Raw genomic sequence first — 27,174 nt, 5'->3', positions numbered from 1 at the left:
TAACCTGGGCCTGCATTTGACAGGACTCACTGAACAGATGGATGCGGAGGAGAGAATAAAAACTAGCTCAGGTGTCCAACTGGAACGACAGGGTGGACGGTGCTGTCAACATCAGAGACGGAAAACAAAGGACAAGATACAGGATGGGTCCGTTGGAGGAGAAAGAACAATGGGCTTTGTTTGAGGCCAAATGGTTTGAAATACGAAGGACGTTCGAGTACAGGAATCTGCAAGCTGGTGAAAAATCAGATCTGGAGTGTGGGAGGGGTCAAGACTGATGACAGAGATGGAGGTGGATACTTTTTTTTTTCTCAGTCCTCACACAAGGATACGTTAATTGATTTTAGAGAGAGGGGAAGTCGGGGGCAGGGGAGAGAAACATCAATGTGAGAGAGAAACATCAATCAGTTGCCTCCTGTACTCCCCAACCAGGGGTCAAACCCACAACCCAGGTAAGTGCCCTGACCAGGAATCGAACCTGCAAACTTTCGGTGTATGGGACAACCCACCAACCAACTGAGCCACCCGGCCAGGTTGGAGGTGGATACTCTCGAGGGTCATGAAGCTTTAGCCTCAGAGCTCCTCTCATGCAGGAGCCCTTCCAAGCTCCTGGCAGGGGGTTGGGTAGCGGGGGAGTGGCTCTGCCTATATAGTCACGTCATCGTAAGTATTTGTAAAAACTTCAAAAGTAGATTGCTGTAGCTGCGATTATTAAAGACAGTAACGGTTACCTCTCTCCACCCGCTTCCTCTCGCTCACCTTCCCCTGAGATCCAGTGGCACTGGAGTGCTCCAGGCATTTGGAGGAACCTGTTCACGAGGGAGCTGAGTTAGGACTACCATATAGTGTGGGATTCGTAGGAGACATCTGTGGTTTCCCTGCATCGTTAAGTTCTCGGTAGCCATCCTAGTCCAGAAATTTCCTTAAAGAACACCCTCGCCCCAAGTTGTATAAATATCAGGTACCACGAAACTTACCTGACTCCCTGGGTTGAGTTAGAGGTGGTAATTTGTTATAATTGACTAGTGAAGCCATAGAAATGACAAGATTGCACAAAAAGAGAATGTGGCAAGAAAAGATTGCCGAGAATACAACCTTCGGGAATCCACGCTTAATTGGTGGGTGGAAGAGAGTGAGATGAAGACGAAGTGATCGGATAGGCTGGAAGAGCCGCGAGAGCGTGCGAGTGTGGGGTCAGAGGGTGACTAGTTTCAGAGTGGCAGGAGAGGCGGGCGGAGCACCAGATGCAGAAGAACAACTGTCGAACTTAAGAGGGCTAAGGGCAAAGGGCTAAATGGGCTAAGGAGTCTCTAGGTGGTAACCAACTTGAGGCAATGAGTGTAAGCTACTTTTAAAAGAAGTAAAGTACCATGATAAAAACACAGTTAAAAAACAAATAAGAGAAGTAAAGTACCATTTGCTACAACCAGGGTATCCTGGGCAGCGCTGGCAAAGGTTAATTTTATGTGTCAACTTGGTTGGGCCACCAGGCCCTGGTATTTGGTCAACCATTAGTCTGGATGTTTCTGTAAGAGTGTTTTTTGAATGCCACTAACACTCAAATCAGATTGCCCTCTGTAATGTGGGTGGGCCTCATCCAATCAGTTGAAGACCCGACTAGCCCATGACTGACCTTCCCCGAGCAAGGGCACTTCAGCCAACACGTGACCTTTGGACTTGATCTGCAGCGTCCGCGCTTCCCCAGCACTCCCGCCTGCGGGCCCACTCTGCAGACTTTGAACTTGCCAGCCTCCAAAATCACATGAGCCAATGCTACAAAATCTCTGTCTGTCCAGATAGATATTTCTATCTAGGTCTAGACTGAGCTCTAGAGCTAGATTTCTGGTTCTTTTTTCTCCGGAGAACTTTGACTAACGCGGTCCTGCAGGGATACACACTGTTTATGCATGTCCTCGAGAGGCTCACCTGGCGTGAGGGGTGGGGCGGAACTCCCATCGGAGCAGCAGGAAAGGTTTCACTGGAGAGACTGAGTTCGGAGTGGGCCACGAGGGATGGATCGTATCGGGTAAGCAGGGGTTGGGGGAGAGCAATGGATAGGGAAGGTGCGGCTGGATGAAGAAACGCATGGAGCCCTGTAGGGCATTTGCAGGAGTCTGGTTGGGATTTGGCCGGGCGTATAAAGCAGGTCCTTGCATCACATCATTTCATGCAAGGTCATTTGATTGGAACGCTGATGAGGAAAAACATGAATTCCCAGTAGGGACCACTGTGTGTGCGGTTTGCCCATCTCCCCCTGTCTGCGTGGGTTTTCTCTGGGTTCCTCCCACATTCCAGAGATTTTCTGCATCGGTGACCGGCATGACTGCATTGTCCCCATTTGGGGAGCGTGGGTGTGTGAATGACCCCATGATGCAAGGGCACCCTGTCCAGGGTTGAGTCCTGCCTGCGCCCTGAGCTTGCAGGATGGGCTCCAGCCACACTTGACCCTGAACGGGAATACGTGGGGTGGAAAATAATGATCATGGTTTTATTAATCGTTCTTACATATGTGTCTAGTTCCCATTTATTTCAGCATTTAATATTAGAAATGTCCGGAGTCTTTATGTAGAAGCCGATGATGTTTTTGTGACCAGAAATAAGCCACAGGAACTTAATGCTTGTTCATTACCCTACGGTAAAACTGCAGCTCCCGACAACCTATGGACAATGGTGAGCGAGGACTTACTGTAGAAGAAACCAGAGGGAGACAAGTATGGATGGACCTGTGGAAGCCAAAGCGTAGAGGGTATCTCAGTATCAGGAACGAAGTGTTCATCATTCTTCGGGAGGGAGACAGGGAATTGATAAAGGTCTGTGCGCAGGGAAGTTGCATGACTGGGCTTCACGGGACAAACAGTCCCAACTGGTGTGTGAGTTGGGTGCCTACCGTTCCTTCAGCGTGCAGTGCGCCGGGCACTGGGATACAAATCCCGCAGAAACCGTGATGAAAGGAGCACGCAGTCCGTGAGGGAGTGGGAGACCGAAGGGACGATCAGAGCGCAGTGTTGACAATCAGAGCGCAGTCTTGGCAAACTCTCTAAAGAGAGTTAAGTACGTGGTGGCTTTGCTTCTCCCGCCATCTTGGCGCCTGGGGAGGTCGCAGGGAGCAGGACTTCCTCCCTGTCCCAAATGGGACAAATGTCAGTGGCTGGGCTGCAAACGGGGTCTCTGCAACCAGAGGGGGAGCACACGGCTCTTCTTAAAATGGAAGGTGTTGATGCTCAAGATGAAACTGAATTCCGTCTAGGCAAGAGATGTGCTTCTGTGCACAAAGCGGAGAGCGACACAGTGACTGCTGGTGGGAAACTGAACCAAACCAGAGCACCCCGGGGAAAGGTAGCTCGTGCCCATGGCAACAGTGGCGGGGCTGGGGCTGAATTCCGAGGCGACGTTCCTGCTGAGGCCGTTAAACACAGAATCCGCGCAATGCTGTGCCCCTCAAGCATTTAAACTTATTGGAGAGGAAATACACAGCACCCGACTGGCGTGGTTCAGTTGGTTGGGGGTCCTCCGGCAAAGCGGAAGATTCCCAGTTGGGGCACATGCTTGGGTTGCAGGTTCTGTCCCTGGTCAAGACGCAAAGGACAGCCAGCTGATGAATGTCCCTCTCACAGGTCGATGTTCTCTTCTTCTCTCCCTCCCTTTCTTTTCTCCAAAATCAATAAATAAAATCTTTTTTAAAAAGTAAAAAAAAAAAAAAAGAGTCAGTACATGGTATAAAAGAGGGGCACCTAATCCACCTCCGGGTGTGGGCTGGGCGAGGCGGGGAAGGTCAGAGCAGCTTCTTGAGAAAGGGGATTTTAGGACAGTTTTCTGGAACTCTGAATCATTTTCTCACACAGACCAGGTTGAGTCATTTGAAAACGAGTTTTCAGTTCACGTGGTCCAGGCTAATAGAATGTTAGAATGGTGTTCGGGTCCCCCAGGCCAGGCCTCAGAAGCTTAATTCAGGCCTTGTCTGCTGTGGCTCGGTTGGTTGGAATGTTGTACTGTAACCAAAAGGTTGCAGGTTTGATTCCTGGTGTGGGCACTTATGGGAGGCAACCAATCATTGCTTCTCTCTCCCATGGGTGTTTTTTCTCTCTGTCTAAAAAAGCAATGAAAAAAAAATGTCCTTGGGTGAGGATAATACAAAATAATAAATAAATATTCATTTGGGACTATCTTACAACAGTCTTTTCTGTCCTATAGGTTCCCAAAACAAGATGCCTATGACTTCTCAATGCACAAAATCTAAAGCTGACAAGATTAGGGTTTTTTTTTAAGATTTTACTTATTCATTTTTAGAGAGGGAAGGGAGGGAGATAGAGGGGGGGAGAGAGAGAAAGAAACATCAATGTGCATTTGCTGGGGGCCATGGCCTGCAACCCAAGCATGTGCCCTGACTGGGAATCGAACCTGCAATGCTTTGGTTCACAGTCCACGCTCAATCCACTGAGCTACTCCTAAGGACCTCTGACCCGAGGCCTTCAGCCTGCCTGGGGCACTCAGCGTTTCTCCCAAACTTGCCGTTCTTCCAGTGCCACTGATTTGTGTCTAGAAAGCAGGCAACCTGCTTGAGCTCAAGCTGGTGTGTGAATGACTCTTAGGCTCTGTTATCCTTCCAGAGCCATTTGGGTTTTTCAAGAGAAAATACTAGGATTCTTTAGTGGAATTCAGCCAATAAAAGCAACACCTTTGTGTATCGGTTTGTATAGGTCATTTATGAGTCAAGAGTTCAGAAGGTGGGGATATCCCGTCTGTCTTCCCCACTCAGATATATTTAGTTGTGACGTTGGGAAGTAAATTTCTGCTTCCTATTTCTCTATTGAGTTACATTTAGCATCATTAAAATGTTGTTTTAAATTTCATGGACCAAAATGAACTACGAAGATATTTTTTTTTCTCATGAACTAAAATAGAGGATTTAAAAACCTACTTCTTCAAAGAGATTGATGACTCATTGTCCTAAGTGGAAGAAATCATGATATTATTTTATCTCTTCCCTGCCTCCTTTGAATACTAAGCTGACTGAATTACTCTTCAGAGTTAGAGCGCATGTGTAGTTACTTTTCTAAGGGGAACTGGTTGTTCAAAAAATCACATGCAATGTGTATTTCATGATTTGGAGTCGATAAACAAACGTAATCTTTTTACTGAAACCCTCTTCCTTAACATACGCTATTTCCCAACAAACGAGACTTATAATGTCAATGCCAGAAGTTTTAAGGTCATGACATTTGAAACTTGAATGGAGGAAGTAGTTCATTAACTCGGTGGTTCCCAAACTCAGGTCACCAGACTGGCCCTGGGTAATTAAATCATCATCATCATCATCATCATCATCATCATCACCCTCTTCTTCACAGGTAATGTTTATGGAGTACTGAATTTACAACATTATATGAGATACTATCATCATCCTCATTTTGTAGATGAAACTGAGACACAGAGAGGTTAAGTACCTTGTCCTGAGTTACCCAGATAATAAGTAATAAAGCCAGGATATAAACTCTGGCAGGCTCCAATGTCCTCCCTGCCCCTTCCCTCCCAATTTTGACTCAGTTGAACTGAAATGGGCCCTGGAATCAGTATTCAAGTCCCCAGATGATTCTGAAGCAAAGGCAGGTTTGGGAACTACCACATTAAGTGAATTTACTTTGCACTGGATGGCTAGTTCCTTACGCATGTCTTAGAAATAACAGCTCATCTGGCTAGTCCAGTGACATAGTACCCTTTCATCTGATTTGTGAACAAATATGTGTGAACACTCTTCAGTGCTTGTTCTTCAGGCACCATGCTGAGGGGCCTGGCGAAGTTGAGGAAATAGTGTCTAACCTGCCACCCAGATCACCGGGGTTAAAGGCACAGGAGACCAGCAGGGAGAGATCACAGAAGCCTGGGGGAAGGTACAAAGGAGGCTTGGGGGAGGGCAGGTGTGAGCGGATCTCAGAAAAAGGAGTTGGATTTGCAAAAGCAGGAAAGGTGGAGGGAGCTATCTCTGTTAAGGGAACCAATGGCAACAAGCATTCGTAAACGGTGATCCCAGGCCGGTATCTGTGGGCCAAGCACAGGCCCATCAAGGCTGGATGAAGCTGAGAGTTGTTTTGGGGAAGTGCCTGGAACTGAATTTGGACAAGGGAGTTGGGACGAGATTATGGTAAACCTTAAGTGCCAGGTCAGAGTTTGGACTGAACTGGTAAACAATGGGGAGCCACTGAAAAGTCTGAAAGACCAAAGATAGCATGTTAAAGGTCTCAGTTTGGAAAGTGCCATCTGTAGCCAGTCACTGCACAGGCTGGAAGGACACAGATCAGAACCAGGAAAACCAATGAGAAGGTTATAAAAGAAACAATATAGGTGTGGGAAGGCATCCTAGTCAAGCAGTGGGTGTATGCCGATTCGGGAGTCAGGTTACGTCACTGACCAAGCTGAGTGATTTGGAGCAAACCGTCTAACATCTCTGAGTCTTGGGGTTTCTCATTGGGAAGTGGACGTGAGGGGCTACTATCTGCCTGCATAGACCGACCAAACCAAACGGAAGGTTTCCCTGGGGCGGGGTGGCGCGGGTTGGCTTGGGGGTGCAAGGTCGGTGGATCAGGATGTTGAGTGTTCAGGTGTGTGTGCCTTAGAAAATGTTAGTGTGATCACCAGCCATAGGCGAGGCCGTGGGCCTCCACTGTATGACGACAGGAAAGAAATGGAACTAACAGTGAGCGTGTCAGAAATCGTGCTGGAATTATAAAGGAATGACCCTTCACTTGTGAGGCAGGTCTTCTTACCCTGATTTAACAGTTGACTAGAGCAAAAGATAGTAATTTGAGTCAGAATATAAACTACCGTCCGCTTAAATCTAAAGCTTGGCTCTTTGAACTTCATCATGTTACTTTGAACTTGAAGTTCAAAGTAATATATATATATATATTTAAAGATTTTATTTATTTATTTTTAGAGAGGGAAGGGAGGGAGATAGAGAGAAACATCAAGGTGCGGTTGCTGGGGGTTATAGCCTGCAACCCAGGCATGTGCCCTGGCTGGGAATCGAACCTGCGACACTTTGGTTCGCAGCCCACGCTCAATCCACTGAGCTATGCCAGCCAGGTCAAAGTAATATATTTTAAAGATGTTTATTTCTAGAGAGCGAGGAAGAGAGGGAGAAAGAGAGGGAGAGAAACAGTGTGCAAGAGAAACATCAATTGGTTGCTTCTCACACGCCCTCAACTGGGGACCTGGCCCGCAACCCAGGCCTGTGCCCGAACCAGGAATTGAACCAGAGACCCTTCATTCGCTTTCGGGAGCGGCACCCAAACAACTAAGCAACACTGGTCAGGGCATATAGTTATATCCTATATCATTGGTTTGGGCCTGATAGTCTCGTTGGAGACTATTTTGAACTTCAATTCTAACACCTGTCAAGTTAATTACCCCTCCGAACTTTGGGTCAGCTGGAAGGGGGACATCAATTTTGCTGAGATTGGGGAGAGAGATGGAGGAAGACTGTTTTGGACTAAATGGCCTTGATCTGTCGGGCAGGAGGCAAGGTTGTCCACTCAGGGTCGAAGCACTGTAGAAGCAACCTGGTTGCGAAGTGGCCGTGAAAGTCCACGGCGTCGTCTAAGCTGCTGGGAATGGCAGAGGAGCAGATGTGTGGAGAGCGAAGGACAGAAGTGAAGGAGCAGAAACGGAGGCAGCGAGAGGCGCAGACCACGGCCTAGGTGGCCTAAACACTTCCGGTGTTTAGCCAAAAAACAGCGTGGAGGGAACAGACAGGAAAGGGACAGTGGTCCCACTGGCGCCCTGTGATAACTGTGGGACGTCACCGACGAGGAGACCTTACTGAGCGATGAGACTGGAGAAGGCAGAGAAGACAGAGGTAAGTTCTCTGAAGAAAGCACAGGCCCCACAAAGGGAAGAAACGAGGATACAGAAAAGGCCATTGTCCACAGGGACAGGCCTTCCCTTTTTATGTTTACTCTTACCATGTGCTTGCCAGCAACTGTGAAAGGCCTCTGCATTTTCTTTTGGCTAGGTTATTTAGATGTATAGGGCATGAACCGAGAACTTGAACCCCTTGCACAGACTGAGATTACATACTTTGATGACAAGCACACAGAAATGCAATCATTCTAAGGACACTTAACAGACGTTGGCAAAAGGCCACATTTTAGCATGAGGATCCACATGTACCAGTGGGATACGTCTTCCAGGAGGAATCCATGTGGCCCAGGAAACAGTGTGGACTCTGGGGGTGGCCCTGTGCTCAGGACCTGGGGCCTAGGACCGCTGCCCCAAGGTGGTACGAGAACCTCTGTGCCGTTTTGAGTTTGGAGCAAAACAGGAAGTGACATTCTTCATGTTGTTTGCCCACATAGGATCATTTGAAATCTTCTTGCCTTTTCACGAAATCAGCTGGCTCTCTGGTAGGCTGTGAATGAACCGTGGTATTAAAGCAGGAGCCCCTTCAAATCCATGGTTTCTCCAGACTCTGTCACCATAGCAAGCCAGGGGGCTATTTGTGCTGCCAAAAATTTGTAGTTAGAGTATTTGCAGTACCCCAATGTGGCAGTTGATTTCAAATGATTGCAATTAACTGCTTCAGCTTACACCTGAAAACAATACTGTTTTAGTTACACCTCATACCATCCAATTATGTAAGTCCTTAAATTCTGTTCTTGATTCGCCTTTACAAAGATTAATGGTAAAGTGATTCGATGTCAATATTTGCCAAAAAAAATAATAATAAGCGACAGGGGGTGGAAGTGGGAGAGGGTATAAGGGGGATAAATGGTAATGGGAAAAATACAATAAAAATTTTTTTTAAAAAGTTGATTAAAGTTGGAAGCAGGAAGCCTAGTATAGTTTTTAGAGCTCATTTTCAGAAGACATCAAGAGGTTCAGGTAAGCTCAGGGTTGCAAGTGCTGACTGCTAAGGCCTGCAGGCGGAGGGGGGCTCGGGAGTGGACTGCTCGCTTCTCCGAGGTCTGCGCCTGGTTTTCAGGGTTCTTGCCCACCCCTGACTGTCCTATCAGCCAGACGCTGCTTGGTGGCTGGTCCCGGTCTGGGAGGCATGGTGATTGGGTGTATTTGTGTTCCTTGTGGGTTCAGACTGGATATGGGGTGTGCGCGCCGGAGTGGGGCAGAAGGAGCTGTTAAGACCCTCTCCTTAACTGTTTGGGGACACTTTCTCCAGAGGCTGGCGCCTTCCACCTAAAAAGGTGACCCCCTCCTCGTGGGGTCCGAAGTGGCGGGAAGCCGGGTTTTTGGAGGCGGCCCGAAGGCGAGGGAGGCTGTAAAACCCGGAGGAAGATCCGGAGCGCCCGGCCCGGGACGGCGTGGGGTTCAGGGCCCGGCCTTCAGGTAGAAATCAGCCGGGCGAGCGGCGGGGGACCCCAGGGCGAGGGCGGCGGCGGCGGCGGGAGGTTTCCGGGCCCCCCACCCCAGCGCTCCGGCCGCTGGGGCGATGGCCGCGGCGGTTTCCCGGCTCCCCGCCCCCGACGCCGCCGGAGGGGCGTTCCGACCCTCCCCCACGCGCCTCTCCCCCGCGGGAGCCGGAGCCGGTGAGGCCGGGAGGGCGGGGAGGGAGCGGCGGAGCAAAGGCGAGAGGGCGGAGGTTGCGTGGTGCAGGCGGCGGCGGCGGCGGCGAAGACGGGAGGCGGGCCGGCCGGCGGCGGCGGGCGGGCAGGGGGAGGAGGAGGAGGAGGAGGCGGGGGCCGTGTCGCACGCAGCTCCAGGCGGGGCGGCCCCGGCGGCTGAGGGACGCAGCTAGACCTTGGCGGGACGGGGATTTAACCGGGGCCCGGGCCCAGCGACCGGGCGGAGACGCCGCAGGAGCCGTTCCGGCCGCAGGGACATGCGGGTGAGTGTGGCGGCGCCGGGGCCGAGGGGAGGCGGCGCAGGCCCGGGCCGGAGCCGCGGTGTCGCAGTGACGCGGCCCGCGGCGGCCGAGCGCAGGCGCCGGGCGAGGCCTGAGCCGCCGAGCCGCGGTCGGGGGGAATGGCGGCGGCGGCGGGGCCGGGGACCCGTGGGCGGAGGGCGCCGCGGGCGGGCGCGGAGCGAGCGGGGCCGGCCCTCAGTCGCCGCGGACTGGGGTTCGGGGCGGCGGGGCCTGGACCACGCACCGGGAAAAAAGCCCGATTCATCGCGCCCGAGGCGGCGGCCTTGTGGGCACCCGGCTGGGGCCGCGGAGCTGAGGCAGTTCGGCCGTGCGCGCCTCGCCCCTCGCCCCTCGCGCGGCGACCCCCACGGGGCGCCCGGCCTCGTGCCCTTCCCCCGCCACCCCGCCCCTCGGGGCCGCTCCTCCCCTACTCGTGCTCTCCAGTGAGCGCAGGGCCCGCGGAACCGGCCGGCCGCCCTGCTCCGGCCGGCATTGTGGAGACGGTGCAGGTCGCTATTATTGGGTAACAGTCGCCCTTTGGCTGGGTTCCCTCGGGGGAGCGGGCCGGGGAGGCTGCGGGGATGCGAGCGCGGCGGCGGCGGCCGCACCGGCCGGAGCCCCGGGGCTCCCGCGAGTCGGGCCGGGCCTGCGCCGCGGCTTCGGCGCGCCCCCGGCCCGGCGGGAGCGCGCGCTGACCTCGCAGGTAACCGCGCGCGGCCCCGGGGCCCCTCTCTGCCCCCCGGGACGCTGTGTGCCGCGGACGCCGGGAAGGTCTGGAGAGGGAGAGGCTGTGCGAGCCTGCCTCGAGACGAATCCCCAAGTCAGGGTTTTCCCTCTGTAGCGAGAGCCCTCTGCCAAAAATAGGACTCTCTCTCCCGATTGGAGGGCTGCTGTCGCTTTTAGTTCGTAGTGGAGGTTACTGATAAGTGTGCAGAGACGGAATCGCATCAACTTCCTCGGGTGTTTATTTGTTCTGCGTGCCAGCCCTTCCCGTGGTGGTATTAAAACAGCTCTAGTTAGGAGTGGGATGAGTGGCCACGCAGTTTTTGAAAGGCATTTATCGGGGCGGCAGAAGGGGAGTCAAAGTCACTCTGACTTTTAAGCCCCGAGCTTCTGGGACCTAAACATAACCTTCACACTCCGCAGATGTGTGCCGTTCTAAGCCGAACACTCCATTTTGGGGCCGCCCTGACTAGCTGATGTCCTGAAATCCTGGAGCGTTGTAGGGTTAGGGTTACTTAGTTCGGGGAAAAAATTGGATAGGAGGATTTTTTGTGTGTGTTCACAAGGCTCTTGGGTAATAGAAAAATAGTGTACTCGAAAGTTAGGTTTGCAGCGTCTCATGGTGATCGGACGTAGTTTGTTTTGTTTCTCAAGTTCGGAAGCCGCAAACACAAGACCGGCTCGCTTTAACTCTATTATGCCCATTTTTGGAGGTTGCAGGAGAGTGCTCATTGAGTTGGGAGGTGTGGCTGAATTATTTTCTAAAAATGTTAAATTGTTTTTTTTTCCCACACTGGTGTCATCTTATAAAAACTATTTTGCCAAAGAGGGGGAGAAAAATATCCTGTGGGGGCTTTTCACCAATTTGTGAAATCCCCTGCCACAAGCTCAGGTCCCTTGCAGGGCATACCCCACCCCCTTCCTAATGTGTCATCAAGAGAAGGAGGGACGGACGAACGCCTGAGCTGATTCTGCAGTTTTCTTAGCTCTCACAGCCCTAGACTCCTTGCCTCTCACTGATGAGCTTCAGCGGTAATTAAGTTCATCTGGATCGTCAGTTTCAGACTGTGAGATCCTTGAAGGGAGGGGATAATCCTTATTTATTTTTGCACCCCCAGCATAGCAAAGAACTTGGTCATGGGTCCCTCAGGTGTTTCTTGAAAGGATACATCTTCTGGGATAATTTTGACCTAGTGTTTGACCACTTCTAGTTTTGGCTGCACCCACACGGCATAAGGATGCAAGCTTTACTGGGACTGTCGTTACAGAACCCCTCCCCCATATCTAATGCAGGGCCCCAACAGACAAAAGCCTGTGTTTTCTTTAGCTGTGGCAATGCAGGAGAATGCCAACAAAACAAGTCGTGAAACTTTTACATTTTTTTCCCCTTCAAAACTAGCTTTAAGGTGTAGATTTTGTTAGCTGTTATTTAAAACAAGATTGGGGTCTTTTTGGTAGTTCAATATGACAGCCTTGCCTCTAAAATGAAATCCTTGGGTGGTCAAGGCTCTTTGCTGTTGGAGAGGTGAGACAAACCCCACGGTGGTGACAGCTCTTCCAGGGGCCGCCCTCCGTGGTCCTGAGGGCCTTGTGTCAGAGAAGTCCACTCCCAGTGTGCCCAGCAGCACGGTGTGCCTTCCTTCCAGCACGGGACGTTCGAGTGGGTGAGCTTTAAACTGAGGAGCTGTTGCTGCCGTCCTGCGCACGAAAGAACCAGGGTCCGGCACACCTGGGACTGTTTGTATTCTTTGCTGTCGGGCCTCCACAGGTCCCCGCGCCTCAGCAGCTGAGGCGGTCCGGTGTACAAGGGCTTTGGGACATGTCTGGAAGAGAGGGCGTGCCATTTTTAAGGGCCAGGTTGAAATTTACCTTGCTTTTTTGATATCTGGTAATTGCTCAGTAGGGTATGTTTTTTGTTTGCTTTTCAAAACTGAGAAATGAACACTAAATGAAGAATAAATCAAATTTAAATAAAATCTAGGTTTACTCTGTTACTAAGGGCTTTAAGCACCCTGTTTATAACATACACATTTAGTGCACACTATAAACAAGATAATTTAACACTTGTAACACTTAATGTGTTTTTTTAAAGTTTTTATTAACATGTCTTTTTCTGGCTTCTGAAAAAGTTGTGTGTTTTTGTTTAGGCATAGAATGTTTTGCTTTGAGGAGAGGATGTGGGGTCTAGTTTGAGCTTAATTTTGCTGGGCGTTCATTGCAGCCTTTGTAAAAGGAGATGGTGTTTTAATGGGCACTGTTGAAGATTTCTTTATGGGCCTCGACCTGTGGATTCCGTGGCCATGTCATGGCTTTTAACAGCGGCAGCATTTGGAACCCTGTCCTATAAAGCATACTCTTACTCGTGTTGGAGAGTTGTGAAGCCCAAGTCTCAGTTACTCCTTGACAATTACGTCAGTGTTTTCCCTGGGGAAGGAAACTTGGCCAGAGTGAGCAGAGTGCGCTCCCGGGCGGCCCCTCCAGGCTGCCACTCACTGCCCCTGGTGCAGGCGGGCCCGGCTGCCCTCTGCTCGGCTCTCACTCACGCCCCCTTCTGTCTGCAGTGCCCTGTCTCCTTCCTGCCCCTGAAGGGCCACCCTTTAAAAAGGCTCATCTCAGCCCCGACCCCTGTCCCAGCCCAGCCCAGCCCGGGCGGGCGATTCCCCGGGGTCCCATGAGTCCCTGCCTGTGTCACTCACTGTCGCAGCACTTAACCCTTTGACTGGACTACGTGGTTTCTCCCACTAGACAGACCTCCTTTAGGTCAGGCACTGCAGGGTGCCCATCTGTCCCCGGTGCCTTAACACACTGCTCATCACATCAACACTCACCTAACTCCTACTTTGTCCATGAACACCCTCCCACTTTAACCCTTTCCCGAGCCCACGGGCACTCTCATTGGGCCTCCTTACAGCGCACAGGTGGAGAAGCAGGCCGTGAGGGGGTCAGGTCAGGCCCAGTGGCGGTAGAGCCTGAGCTGCAGGAGGACACGGGGACTCCAGACGGTGGCTTCCAGCCAGAGCCTCCCTCATCCTGCAGGGCAGTGTGAAGGTGGCAGAGGAGAAAAGGTCAAAATGAAAACACTCCAAGGATTGATATCTGACCATTGATAATCACCACAGAGTTCATCATGCAGAACTTGGTTGACTACCCAGAATGAGCTGCTTCTTGGTCTTCATTGGCCAGTGGACCCTGAAGGAGAGTAACTGGGCACCGGTGGGGTAAAAATGAACATTCTGAATCTCGGGGCCTGGCGTTTAGTTGGGTGGGAAGTTTGTAAAACCAGTTAAGTGTCCAGCTCTAACAAGCTGCAGTTTTTTAAAAGGCCCGTCTCAGAACTTGTTTTGGAAAACATTGTGTGAAATGTGCGTGCATGAAGTGTGTATGCGTTGGCGAACACATTTTAATTTCAGGTGGGTGAACTTCTTGCTTTTCAAATATTTGGCAAAAAAATTTAAGACCTGGAAGATAATACAAATGATCTCAGGATGGAGAAAGCCTCTCGAAGCATCAGACCAGAAGTAGGAACTGTGAAAAATGATTTGTTTGCTTACTTTAAAATAACTGAACTTCTGTATGTTAAAATGCCACAAATAGAATTCAAAGGCAGTGGCAACTGAGAAATATTGTAATTCAAGCAGATTTACTTTTCTTGCTATTCTTTGCTTTTTTTGCTAAGGAAACATGAAAAAAAAATTCAGCTCCACTAGCAGTCCTCCTAGAAATGCAAATCAATAAGATACTGTTTTTTGTTTTTTGTTTTTTTTTAATTTTGGCATTCATTAAAAAATCAGCCCCTTCTGGTGAGGGTGTGGAGAAATGAGCCTTACTTACACGCTACTGGAAAGAGTGTAATTTTGTATGATTTTTCTGAGAAATACGTAACAAAGGCTTATAAAATATGCAGGCACTTTGGACTAGCCAATCTACTTCGAAGGGTTTAGTCTAAGGATATAAATGACAAGTAGATTCATACTCTGTCGTGGCTACACTGTTTAACTAATGCCCTCTTACTGAGCATTCATTTTCCCTTTTTTTTGGTAGTAGGGACGATGATTTCAGGATTGTTTAAACACTGTCTGTAATGATTATTCAGTGAATATTAAATGGCAAAAACACGCTATACAACAACACATATAATGTATAAAGCATTTTTTTTGGTGTGGATAATTGCATTTTAAAAAGATAATAAACCAAAATGTTAATAGTGATTATCTCTGAGCAGTGGAATCATGGGTTATTTTTAGTTTATTCTTTTTTCCTTCCAGTTTTTTTTTTTTTTTTTACAGTACACATGTATTTATAATACAGTGGATTAGTTTCTAGCCTCCTCCCCCTCCCCCCACCCAAAAAAGGCTCTGGGTCTCCTTGGGAATGAGATGTTTTCACCTCGTTTAATGCTGGGATCACCTGGTGTCCTCCTTACTTGCAGGTCCCTTCCCAGGTGCGTCCTCCCCTTCCCCTAGGGGTGACCATCTGACTTGCGGCATGCTGCATTTCCTGGGTCGGGTTCTCCTTTGCTGATCTAATCTTCCCATTCTTTCCCCCGTATCTTAATCTTTCAGCTACTTCCGGTGCCCTCATGTTTCATGCCCTTCGTGAAACTGTCTTACTCTCATGAAACGCACTTATGTTTGGGTGTTTTATTCAGTTGTAATACTGGGTTCTGTCCTGATGATTGTCTGTGTGAAAGTTTTCTTAGTGGTATTGTGAAGTTTCCCTTTTTGCTATTTACAACTTTTAGTAGATGTATTTTTAAATTAAATGTTTAAACCTGTATGCTTAAGAACATAAATTTGCCTTAAAAGTTAGAAAAAAATGAATTCTTTTGGTGCAGTTTGTGCTATAGCTTGGAACATTGAAAGGTCACTATTGATTTAAGCAGTGTATTCTAAATGACACTAATTAGTGACACTGTGGGAATTACTAGAGAACAGGTGCACGGAAGGTGTCCCCAAATGCCTGGGGCAGAAAGGCCTTTACTGTGCAGAGAATAGTTAAGTATACACTAACCAAGATAGTTACGTGTGCCTGGGAAACACCAGAGGTCAGGACCTGGGAACAGGGCCAGGGCGCTCACCCTGCAGCCTGCAGGGCGACCGAGGCCTGCTGTGCTCTGACTCGCAGGAGAGGTCTGAGATCCCGGGTGGGTGCCCAGCGGCCCACAGACGTGTCTGTCCCGAGTGGAACCCCAGGAGCAGAGCTCCAGGCCCAGCTCTCTCCCGCCTTGAGCCCCGCACTCCTGTTGGGGACCGAGTAGCCATTTGGTTTGGGGGGAGGGGGGGAAGAAATCATCTGAGAGCTTTTGCCGACTTCTCCCAGCTTCACAAGATTTACTTACAGGTTCTTCCCACATGTGATAGTGCCATTTGTCCCGCACTTAGCGTGTGCCGCGGGCCAGCGTGAGCACCCGACAGGGGCTCTGGAGCTGCTCCCCCAGCCTGCTTCCTGCAAGGCCCTCTCTGTGGACACAGGCGCAGGCGTGTCTTAAGAGTCAGCCATCAGGGGAGACTCCCAAGATCAGAGGGTCGTCCTCTGTGTGACAGAAGGGAAGGCTCAGGAATGGGGAAGACACTAAGCCTGTTGAGCAGTTTTGCCTGGAGTTGGCGGGTTCCTTTGTGAATGTCGCGTGTGGGTGACTGCCCTGTGGGGCTGGTTTGGTTTGGTTCAGTGGGGGCATAACTGGTGCAGCATACTGTGCCTGCAGTCACTTTGGACATGGTCCTGTTTGTTTGGTCACAATTATTTTTATAATGTAGGGGAGGAAGACATTTTATTTCTGCCCTAATTAAATCAACATGAGCTCTGGCTGGGTGGGGTCAGTTGGTTAGAGCATCGCCCTGGTAAGCCAAAGTTGAGGGTTCAATCCCCCGTCAGGGCACATACAAGGACCAACCAATCAATGCTTAAATAAGTGGAACAATAAATCCATGTTTCTCTCTGTCCCCCGTCTTTCCCTCCCTCTCTACCCCTTCCTTCTTTTCTAAAATCAATTTAAAATTTTTTAAAAAATTTTAAATTGATTTAAAACGTGAGACTTGAGACTAATGTGAGACTAATGAGAAAAATAACTGAATTTAATTTCATGCCTGTGTGTGGAAACCCCCGTGCATGACGGGGTCGGAGACCCCGGTGCGTGAGAGGGTGGGAGGCAGAGAGGCAGCTCGAGTTGTAAGTGGCGTTCTGAGTGGAGGACGAGGTGGGTCCGCCCTGGGCTTCCGAGTGGGGGGTCACTCTCAGGGTAAGAGCAGGTGTTCCGCACTTGTGTAGAAGTTGGCCCTGCCTTATTGGAAAGTCATAAAAGGTATTTCTGGTGATACCTCTTGCTGTGGGCAAGGCCCCAAACTTAACATGTTAAAGGAGAGGTAGAAGTTTCTTGTGGGCCACCAGGACCCCCCTTGCCTTCGGCCCAAAGCAGCCTGCACGCCGGAGAGGCGCCCCCTGGAGGGCCTGTCCGAGTCCCTTAACTACGGAAGGAGCTCGGCTGCGGCACCTGCCGTGCCACCGCGGTCCCCGCGTTTCTGTGTTTATCTGCGTAGAGCGCTGTCGTCCCTTCTGTGTTCTGTGACGTGTAAGGTGGGGGGCGGTCTGTGAACAAGGTTAGGAAATGCTAGGTTGAGGAACCAGCTAGGTTCCGTATGTTACTGTACATGTGTGTATCCCCCTGCTCTTGTAGGGAGATCTGTCCCTTACAGTATGTATGTGTGTATGTACGTATGTATGTATATGTGTGGACATAAGGCTACCCTCGATTTGGCAGTATCCTTTGGGGAAGAAAACCCTATTCCCACGGTAAAGCACTTGCTGGCTCTGGAATCACGGAATGCGCGCAGCCAGGGGACTTGCAGGAGAGCTGTCCGTGGTAAACCCCTGTTCACTTCCCCGTCTTTGGTCGGATGCCGGTCAGCATCTCGAAACACTAGTGCTCTTTGGGAGTGTGGGATCCCGGTAGGTGGAGTACAGGCGTCGTTTCTAGAGCAGAAACGCTTCACTGTATTCCTTGTTCAGATCTGAATCGTAACCACTGTCACAGGAAGGCTCTCACGCAAATCCAGAGCACACGCACGGCCCGGCACTAACGCGGGACCCCAGAGCAGCAACGGCAAAGTCGGAGCGTGCGTCACTCGCGTTTTCTCGGTGGTGCCGCCTGTAAGGGTACTTTTTACACCTGCTCTGTCACATGAACTGCAGAGGTACTACTTCAGTGTTTTTCTTTAAAAGTCTAAACTGGCTGAGTTTGAAAAGCTTTCAGTCCATCGGAACTCTGACTTTCCTTCTCCTCTTAAAGGTGCTCTTCTCTCTGTCCTGATACCTCTTTCCCCTGCGTTTCTGGCCCAGGGTTTCCAGAGGGAACACTTCACATGACCTGGGAGGTGAGGTTTGTTTGGGAAGTGGAAGCAGGTTTGTTTTCTAGACCGTTTTGGCCACCTGAGGAGGGGGTGTGGTATGCCACATTTTCCAAACTTCGGGGCCAGGTCCCCCTTCCTTTTTCTTGAGCAGCCTCTGGCGTTAGCGTCTGTGGAGAGCACTTGGCTCTTCAGTTCTCTTTGCTGCTGTGAATGGGCGGACGTTCAGGAGATCTCTCTCTGACTCGATTCTCTGCTGTAGCTTCTTGTTGTGCTGGGTTTTTCCCTTACTCGTCTGGCCCTCGTGCCCTCGTGTCTCCTGTACTCGGGGTTTGTCCCGGCCCCCACGACTGCAGCGCCGGCCCCCGCCGGCCCCCAGCGGGAATCCCAAGTCGCCGTGACTTGGCAGAGTGGGCTCTGCCCCCAGTGCTGGCCCGCCCTCCCCCGCCCAGCCCCGCCTCACCCCCTCGGGCTCCCGAGCCCCGCACGTCCGCCCTCGCAGGGTCCCGGCCCGCTGCTGCGGGGGTGGCTCCCTGACGGTGGCTGCGTGTCGGTCCCGGCCCTTCGTCCTGTCCAGTTCTTCACGCTGGGGATCTGACTGACTGAAGGACATTTCAGTGAGGCAAACCAGTTTAACTTTGAGATCTTACTTACAATAAATGGTGAATGTAGGAATTTTCACTTGATAGGCTGATATGTGGAGACTGTGATTAAAGAAGTCACAGACTGTAACCAACAAGTCGTGTGTTACACTAATGTTTCCTTTTGAAAGTGTGGATGGGGCGTTAAGACCAGCTTTTCATGGAGCTGTATGGCAGGGGAGAGAAGAGGAGGGAGGGAGGGAGGACGGGCGAGAGCGAGACTGTGTGTGCAGCTAGGACAGTAGACTCCCTTAGCAGTTGTAATGAAACACGACTTCCTAACATGTTCTGATGACTCCCTTGACAACAGGGAATCAAGAACTGCAGTTGTCATATCAAAAGGAGATTTTTTCCCCAAAATGCAGAGGGTGCATTTGTTTTGTCCAGTCTTGTGTAGACTAAGTGCCCACTCTGTGTGTGATCTGGAAAAAAAATAGTCCTATGCTGTGCTTCCTTGTGTAGTTCATTGCATTTATACTTTGCAGAAATTGATTTATTTGCAAAGTATTGAGGTTAAATTTTATTTTAGGAAATTAATCGTGTTTGGAAGCCCAAGTCCTCTGACTCCTCTTGGGCGTCCTTTTTTATATGTGACTTACTGATACAAAACTATAGGGGAAATCTGGATTTTGTGATTCTGCTGTTGTTTTAAAAAAATATTAACCACATTTTCAATGGGAACATGGTTTGATAGGTTTCACAAATAAGCAGTTTGGAGCACAAGCTTGAAAGCCTTGCTCGAGAAAGTGCACAAGCTAATGTGTCTGGACCAGGAGTTGTTCAGGTAAAAAACAAGTGAAAATTGCTAAAGCTTGAGTTGCTGGTGGAACCATCATCACAGCTCTTGTGTGGTTTTATCAGGTTTTCCCCCGTGTTACAGATATGGCCAGGGCGTTTTGAGTGAGATGGGGAAAAGTATTTTTTAGAAGCCCCCCTCCTGCCTCCAAAAAACCTCTCAGTGAAAGTGACTATTGAATGGTGTGTTTTCTCAGAGGAGAGGCTGACCCCCATGGTTGAGAGACTGAATCTACTTACTCTTGGTGGGCCCAAGCCCAGGTTTAAACACACACCGCGCATCCTGAACCTCCCCACACCTTCTCCCCGGTATTTATAATGTCCGAAAATACTGCGTTTGCAAGTGCTGATGTTACAGTAGCTGGTGAGGACACTTGCCACAGGGTGCCTGTTACCAAGTGCGGCCCTGAGCATGAGCCCAGATGGAGCGCAGGTCGCCGGCGGGCGGGCCCACGGGGGCAGCAGGTGTCGGGCAGCAGGCTCATCGTGACCCTGGGTAGCAGGACCATTGACCATCCACCTGAAAGAGGGCCTAGGGAGAGTAAATTGGTAAATTGTATTCAAAACAAATCAGAATGTGAAAGGTCCAAATAAGAAAAGCATGGTGAGGGAAGGGCAGTATCCTTTGTGAACCAATTTGTAGTGAAATGGGAAGTGCCTTTCAGAGGTCATTTAGATAGGGCGAGTTGCCGATCAGAATTATTGAGTGGAGGGTTAATTTATATGTGTTGGTGGATAGAAAACTAATAAAAAGCTTGAACACCTAGGTCAGTGGGCACCTTCTTGTTCCCTTGGAGACGTGGTAGCTTCCCAAGTCTGCCTAATCGGCAGCCACGGCTCCGAGGCTCGGCACTCGCCGGCGACGGGCCAGAGTCCACCACATGTGCGGGAAATGCGGAGCTGGTGAGCAGAGTTGTGGGAGCTAACGATGAGCTGGAGCTAACTTAAACGACAGTTCCAGCGCGTGCAGCGGGACAGTGCAGCCCTCGCCGGAGCAGGCCTCGGGCCGCCGCCTGACCAGGAGAGACCAGGCTTGCCACCTGCTCGTGACATGGGGCTGTGCCTTTCCCGCTGAAGGTAGAGTCTGGGTTTCCACCCTTGGCGGCCTCAGGATGTTTCCTGTGTCACCACCATCCTGTCGCCCCAGGAGGGAAAAGCAGCTCGCCCTTGGTGCTTGTGAGTCTGCGCGAGTGCTGGGACCACAGGACCGGAGCCGTGCTCTGCGTGCTGGTGTGCAGCGAAAGCTCTTCCGTCCTGGTCAGGGTCTCCCAGACTCGGGCTCCACGGGACAGCGGCTTTCCCGTGACTAGAGGGTCTGCAGGAAATCTTTCAAGCAGGCATTTTAAAGCATTCTGTTACAGCAACCGTATTTGGTGGTAGAATGAAAGACTCGGATGGATTTTAAGAAAGAATGAGCTTTCAGAGAAAATCCGAACTTTCATTTCAGCAAGTGCCCCTGGCTGGATCCCCAAGTCCATCAGAACACGAAGCTCACCGTCCTGGGCCCGGAGGGGCAAGCCGGTGGGAATGGGGGGGAGTACTGGCCCTGGTGGTGTCAGTTATCAGCGTTTTGTGCAATTTTCAGGCAACATTAACTTATTCATTCTGACTTTAAAAAGCATGTTTGTTTTGACATTTTCCCCCTGAAGTTTATTATTTAAGTACCATGCTAGAAATTTCAAGGACATCTAAACGGCCTTGTAAAAGTGTTAATGTGAATGAAACAAGTGCTTGCTATGTGCCAGGTGCTCTTCTGAGTATTTTGTTTACCTAATTTGTCTTCCCCACAATAGCCTCATAAGATGCATACTGTTAATATCCCCATTACAGTTAATTATAGGGGCAGAAGGGGAGGAAGCCTGTGAGTTGAGGAGCCAGAATTTTGAAGTTCTACGAATATCCCCATACATTTGAGATGATCATGTCAGCCCTGGCTGGTGTGGCTCAGTGGATTGAGTGCTGGCCTGTGAACCAAAGGGTCACAGATTCGATTCCTAGTCAGGGCACATGCCTGGGTTGCAGGCCAGGTCCCCAATAGGGGGCGTGTGAGAAGCAACTACCCATTGATGTTTCTCTCCCTCTCTTTCTCCCTCCCTTCCCCTCTCTCTAAAAATAAATAAAATCTTTTGAAAAATGGTCATGTCATTGCATAGTGTGGCTCCATGCTTCTTGAATTGTTTGTGCAGTAAGAGATGCATTTTATAGGATGACCCCGTACTCACATAGACACACGTGGAATCAAAGATGACTGAAGAACCCTTTCCTTACATTCTAAGAGCTCTCTTCTTTCTCTTCCACCGTTTGAAAAGTTGCATTGCCGTTGACTAAGTCACTGTCATGGCTCACATGTTAATGGATCACAGTTCTCGATTTGAAAAACGTACATAGTGTAGATAATCGGGACCAAACCTAATACCGCTCTGCCTTGTTTTAACGTGAACGAGAATGTTTGGTAATACGATACACACAGGCACCGAGCTAGACCGTTGAGCAGAGGTGTCCGTTAAAGCTGAAACAGACCCGATGTTCGGTCCTCAGCAGCCAGAAGCAGTATATGGGGATACGCTGTCCAGTGCCCCCGGGGGAAAGCGTTAAGTGGCCGTGGTCCTCTGCGGGTGGTCAGGTTTTCTGGAGCAGCACACACCAGTGATGCTCCTGGTACCCTCCTTGGAAGTCACATGGTAATCAAAGCAGAAAGGATGTATATGCCAACTGAATGAAGATTCAGTTTTGAATTGAACAATATATAAGGCTCCGAGTGCTTATATATGGATTTTAGGAATTAAAATGGCCCCCTTTTATTAATTGTTCAAGTACCAAATCCTAAAGAACAAAAACAATTTCCTAATACTAAGATGTTCATGGAACATTCCCACTTAATGACAGCTGACATTTTGTCATAATTGTAAAGTTGTGTGTGTGTGTGTGTGTGTGTGTGTGTGTGTGTGAGGGAATGCGTTGGATCAGCACATTTCTGCATTATATGATTAGGACAAAGATTGATCTCCAGTGGAAGGCAGCTACATTAATTCAGTATAAGTTTAAGGGCCTACTAATTTCAAAGCTCTGCTGGCTTTTAGAAAGTGAAAGATGCAAACAGAGAATTAAACTTTGAAGCTTTAAATACATTTGCTCTTGACCTACCCCAGAATGGTGGTTCCTAGCCTTCTTAATTTTTTAAAGCCATAAGTTTTATAGGTTCTTGGCTTGTTTGAATAATTTGTATTTCTCTTAAATTTTATACGTGATATAAAGGTGTTCTCCCCCATTTTTCTCAGCACTGTTACGGTGCTGGTAGAAATAAAATGACAGTTGTTAACTGTGTTCAGCATGCTCCTTTATGCTGGTGGGCTGCGTGGGTTTGCTTTTTGTTTGTGTGTGTGTGTGTGTTTGCGGTTTTTTGTTTGTTTTTAAGTGTCATCAGAGATGTAGGTTTGTACCCGGACATCCGGAGCAGTAAATTCACCGGTATTTCTGGAGCCCCTGACGTGTGCCCAGGCGTCGTTGGGTGCTGCGGGTTCAACTGCGAACTGAGCCCCTGCCCCAGCCACAGAACAGAGCCCACGAGTCAGAGGAGTGCCCCTCTTCAGCCTGGAAGTCCCAGAGCCAGATAGATGCCCTGTTTACGGAGAACCTGTAATTATTGATCTGTTTAGCTTTTTAATAGAAAAGGGTATAAATTCAAAATCTACTTGTTAAGATATCGATTATTCAGATAGCAATAATTAACAAAACAACCTAATTTTGAATTAAAAAAATAAGCAAATATACTGTTTGCTGTTGGATACTAGTTTTTTGTATACCTGTATGTTCTAGATTGAGATACAAGTGTATTTCATGAGCAAAATATGAAAATCAAAAGTAAGCCTCTAATTTTTTTTGTTTTCATTTTGATCTTTTTAAAGACTTGATTTTTAAATTGTAGGTTCGCAGCAAAATTAAGAGCAAGGTACAGAGATTTCCCCTAGACCCCCCGCGGCACCCCCCACACACACACACACAGCTCCCCCGTTGTCAGCATCTCTGTGCTCTGTTTATCTGCCCTGTCCCCCGACCCTCGATCCTTCAGGCTTGCATCGGTTTGCCTTTTCCAGGTGTCGTGCAGTGAGTGTGTGGCCGTTTCAGACCGGCTTCTCTCGCTTGGTGAGATGCACTGAAGTTTCCTCCACGTCTTTTCGTGACTTGCTGCCCCGTAAATTCACTCTTAGTGCCGAGTAGCGTCCCACTGGGGGTGCCACAGTGAATCCACGCGCCTACCGAGGGACGTCTCGGCTTCTTGCAGGTTTTAGCAGTTATGACTGGAGCTGCTGTAAACGCCATGTGCAGGTTTTTGTGTGGACGTAAATTTTCGGTTCATTTGGATAAACACCAAGGGGTGTCATTGCTGGATTGTGTAGATGATAATAATAATATATATATATATATATATTTTTTAACAGAAAGTGTTTAACCAAAATTAAAAATCGAATTTTTTTTTCTACATGGTTGCTGGGCCATACAGTAAGAGTGTGTTTAGTCTTGTAAGAAACCGTGAACTAACTGCCTTCCGAAGGGGCTGCACCATTCCGCGCGCCCACCAGCGGTCATCAGCGCGCGTCCCTGTGTCCCCGTCCTCGCCAGCGTGCGGTGGTGACCGGGGTTCGGAGCTCGGCCTCCCCCCTAGGTGTGCAGGCAGCGGGATCTGGTCCTAGGCTGCGTCTCCCCAGCGAGGTGGGGTGTGCGGCGCCTCTCCGTGCTCGTGCGCCGTCTGAGCGTCTCCCTCCGCGAGGTCTTGGGCTCCTGTTTCAGGGGAGTGGTTGGTTTTCTTACCCAGTTTTAAGAGTTCTTGATATATTTTGGCTAGCAGTCCTTTATCAGATGTGTCTTTTGCAAATGCTTTCTCCCACTGTTTGGCTTGTCTTCTCGTTCTCTTCACATCGTCTTTCACAGAACAGAAGTTTTTAATTTTTAATGCGGTTCGGCTTATCCGTGATTCCTCTGACCCCCGCCTCCGTGCTTGCCCACAGAGCCCGTCCGCGCCCACGGCCTCCTGGGGTTCCTCCGCTGTTGTTCAGCATACTAACCAAAGTTGTCCTTTTACTGGGTTTTAATCATTTTCTGGCTAAAATTAGGTGAATTAGATGGGTCTTCAGAGGTCATCTCCTGCTACCCCTTATTTTTTTTAGAGGAAGAAAGAGCTATCAGTTGGAGGACTCCTGCTATGAGCCAGGGGTAGAACCAGGCATTTTTACATATGATGTCTCCTTCGAGTCTTTACAACTCTGAGAAGCTGGTGTTCAGGTCTTCATTTAAAGCAAGTCAGCACAATTAGAACCCGCATCAGGAGAGGAGCCGAGGGCGGGCCCTTCTCTGGAGTGGCGGGCGGAGCGTTTTCTAGCCCCCCTCTGGGTGATCTGAGTTGGGGGTCATCTCCATGAGACCCCTGTGTCCGAGGGCAGTGGGAAGCATGAACGTGGGCAGCTCTGTGTCGGACTCCGGACCCAGGGTCACGCCGGTCGGCTGTGGGACCCGCGCACGGTTTTGTTACGGGCTGCTGCCGTGGACGACTGTCGGCCGTGCGCTGGTGTTGAGCAAGGGCTGTCTCGGACGGGGACGCGTGGTAGTTGCCATGCTTTAATTGTAAGGCTGTGATAGTCATGCTTCTCTGCCTGCCAGCTCTAGGATCTAAGACGAAAATCCGGGTCTCACCCCTGCTTCACTGTGTAATGGCAAATGGGGACAGTAAGTTGCCACTTACTGTCCTAGCCAGTCTGGACTCCTTCTGTGACCCAGGTACCAGGACAGGCCGGTTTCTGGTGGTTTTCATCAGTGACACGTCCAGCATCTTCTCTAACCGCTCTGAGGGGGCCGTTTCCACAGCCTTGTGACGTGGCGCCCACACTGTGGGAGCTGCGTGTCTCCTGGCACTCACTGCCTTCAGTGACTTTTTCATAGTAGACCTGCTCTCCTTTTTTAATTCTTTTTTTAATGGATGGTGAACACTGAATGATTTCATTAGTCATTTTATTTATTTTTATAGAGAAGGGAGGGGAAGGAGAAAGAGAGGGAGAAGAACATCAATGTGTGAGAAATACATTGATCAGTGCCTCTTGTGCACCCCCTACCGGGGACCTGGTGTGCAACCCAGCATGCGCCCTGAGTGACCTTTCCGTTCGCAGGCCAGCACTCAATCCACTGACCCACACCAACCAGGGCTAGACCTTCTCTCTGATTTATTGCAGACCTCGAACTCTGCCAAAGACTAGAAGTTTCATAAGACCACCCTTCTCTGGCTTCTGTCTTCTGGCCTCCCAGGCTGCTCCCTGAGTGCTGTCTCTCTGTATCCTCTCTGTCTCCCCCTCTGCCTCTCCCCCTCCCTCTGTGCCTCCCCTCCGGCCCCCTCCCTCTCCGGGGCAGGAGGGGAGTTGGGACTCATTTGCCCATGTAAATATAAACTGGAGTCCGCAGGGCTATTAAATTCTTCCAGTATGCTTTAAGGATTTTATTTGCATTAATGCCAACAGTTTTTGCCTTTTTGCACATTACTAAATTTATTTCTTCAGGTGTGATTTTCCTTTGGGCTACATTTCTAAACTGCCTGCTTAGACATTTCGTTTTGGTGTTAATTTTTAAAAAAATCATTTCACATTTAACATCTACAATTAAGCTCTTCATCTTCCTTTAGATTTAGGCTTCTTCACATGACTTACTATTAAAGAGAAATTCTCTTAATAACATCACCTGTCTCTTTTGGGTTGTTTCTCTTTAACTTCCTTTACCCCTGGGGTTTGCCAGCAGGAGAATTTTTTTAAAGAGTGTTCAATTTATTGATACAAAGATTTCATATAGACAGATGCAGGAATCTCTGGATGGTCATCATTTAACCCAGAACTGCCCCTGAAATTTTGCGTGTGAGTTGGTATTTATTTACAATTACAGCGTTGCCAGGCATTACCTAAAACACAGGTACAGTCAATTGGTTGAGATCCTATTTGTCAGATGTGGCTCACAGATGTTTTTACAGCTTTTACAGTGTAACTTTTTGGGCTTTTTTTAAACTGTAAAAGTTGTCAACTAAAGTGTAGCAAACATGTCCACCTCTGAGAATTACACGCTAACACCTTTGACATATTACCTCTTTAAGGTCTAGACTGGGTTTTGTACCGACTGTGCTTTCAGCGTATCGCTGAGCGTAAACGACGCCGGTGACAGGTGTCGTGGAGTAGTGCCAGGGGCCTGTGATTTCGTGCGGGCCTCGCCGGGGGCTGCTCAGACGCCTGTGCTGTTGCCCCCCCGCCCCCCGTGACTGGAGGGACTGCCACTGAGGTGAGAGGTTGGTGAAACGTGAGGTGTGGTTTTCTCCCATCTGCATTCACAGCCTCCAGGTTCCCGTCCTCGGGGTCCCCCACAGGAGCCTCCTCGACTCCAGCTCCTCCGCCCCGTGTCTGCCCGCCCTCACAGGGAGCCATTTTTAGTCTCTGGTTTGTCCTACCACTTGGTTCTTTTCGAAAAGAGAAACGTGTAGCTGTACCTGTGTGTTTGGACTTACCCGCTCTGCCCCAACCCCACGTACAAAAGAAACCTTGCTTTTTTCAGTTATGTGTCTACTAAGAAATCACTGTATTATTATTATTATTATTATTATCATCATCATCATTATCAGTAAGTGGAGCTCAAATTTATTCCTTTTTATAACTGCACAATGCTTCACTGTGTGGGCACGCATACTTTAGTCCTCTGTCCCCTCTCAGTGGATTTTGGATTGATTTTCAGTCTTCGCAGTGATTCGATTTGAGCTTATTATTTGTGGTTTGGGCCAGTTTATTTGGGGGAGAGAATC

At 49.5% G+C, this 27,174-nt stretch overlaps 1 protein-coding gene across 2 annotated transcripts in view; it reads left to right on the top strand.

Moving 5' to 3' along the window:
• The first annotated feature begins 9,667 nt into the window (after window positions 1-9,667).
• Window positions 9,668-27,174, top strand: part of CUL1 (cullin 1) — a 71,229-nt gene continuing 53,722 nt past the window's right edge. Inside the window, exon 1 of one of the 2 annotated variants that reach the window (XM_045833946.1) lies at window positions 9,668-9,835. The gene's annotated coding sequence lies outside the window, so the exon portion shown is untranslated. Of the gene's footprint in view, window positions 9,836-10,307; window positions 10,363-27,174 lie in introns of those variants that run through there. The other variant, XM_045833954.1, reaches the window with a different exon arrangement.

Source organism: Phyllostomus hastatus, unplaced genomic scaffold (assembly GCF_019186645.2).
Source record: "Phyllostomus hastatus isolate PE091 unplaced genomic scaffold, TTU_PhHast_1.1 phas_contig_1021, whole genome shotgun sequence".
Taxonomy (NCBI): Eukaryota; Metazoa; Chordata; class Mammalia; order Chiroptera; family Phyllostomidae; genus Phyllostomus; species Phyllostomus hastatus.
This window is presented reverse-complemented; position numbering and strand designations above follow the sequence as displayed.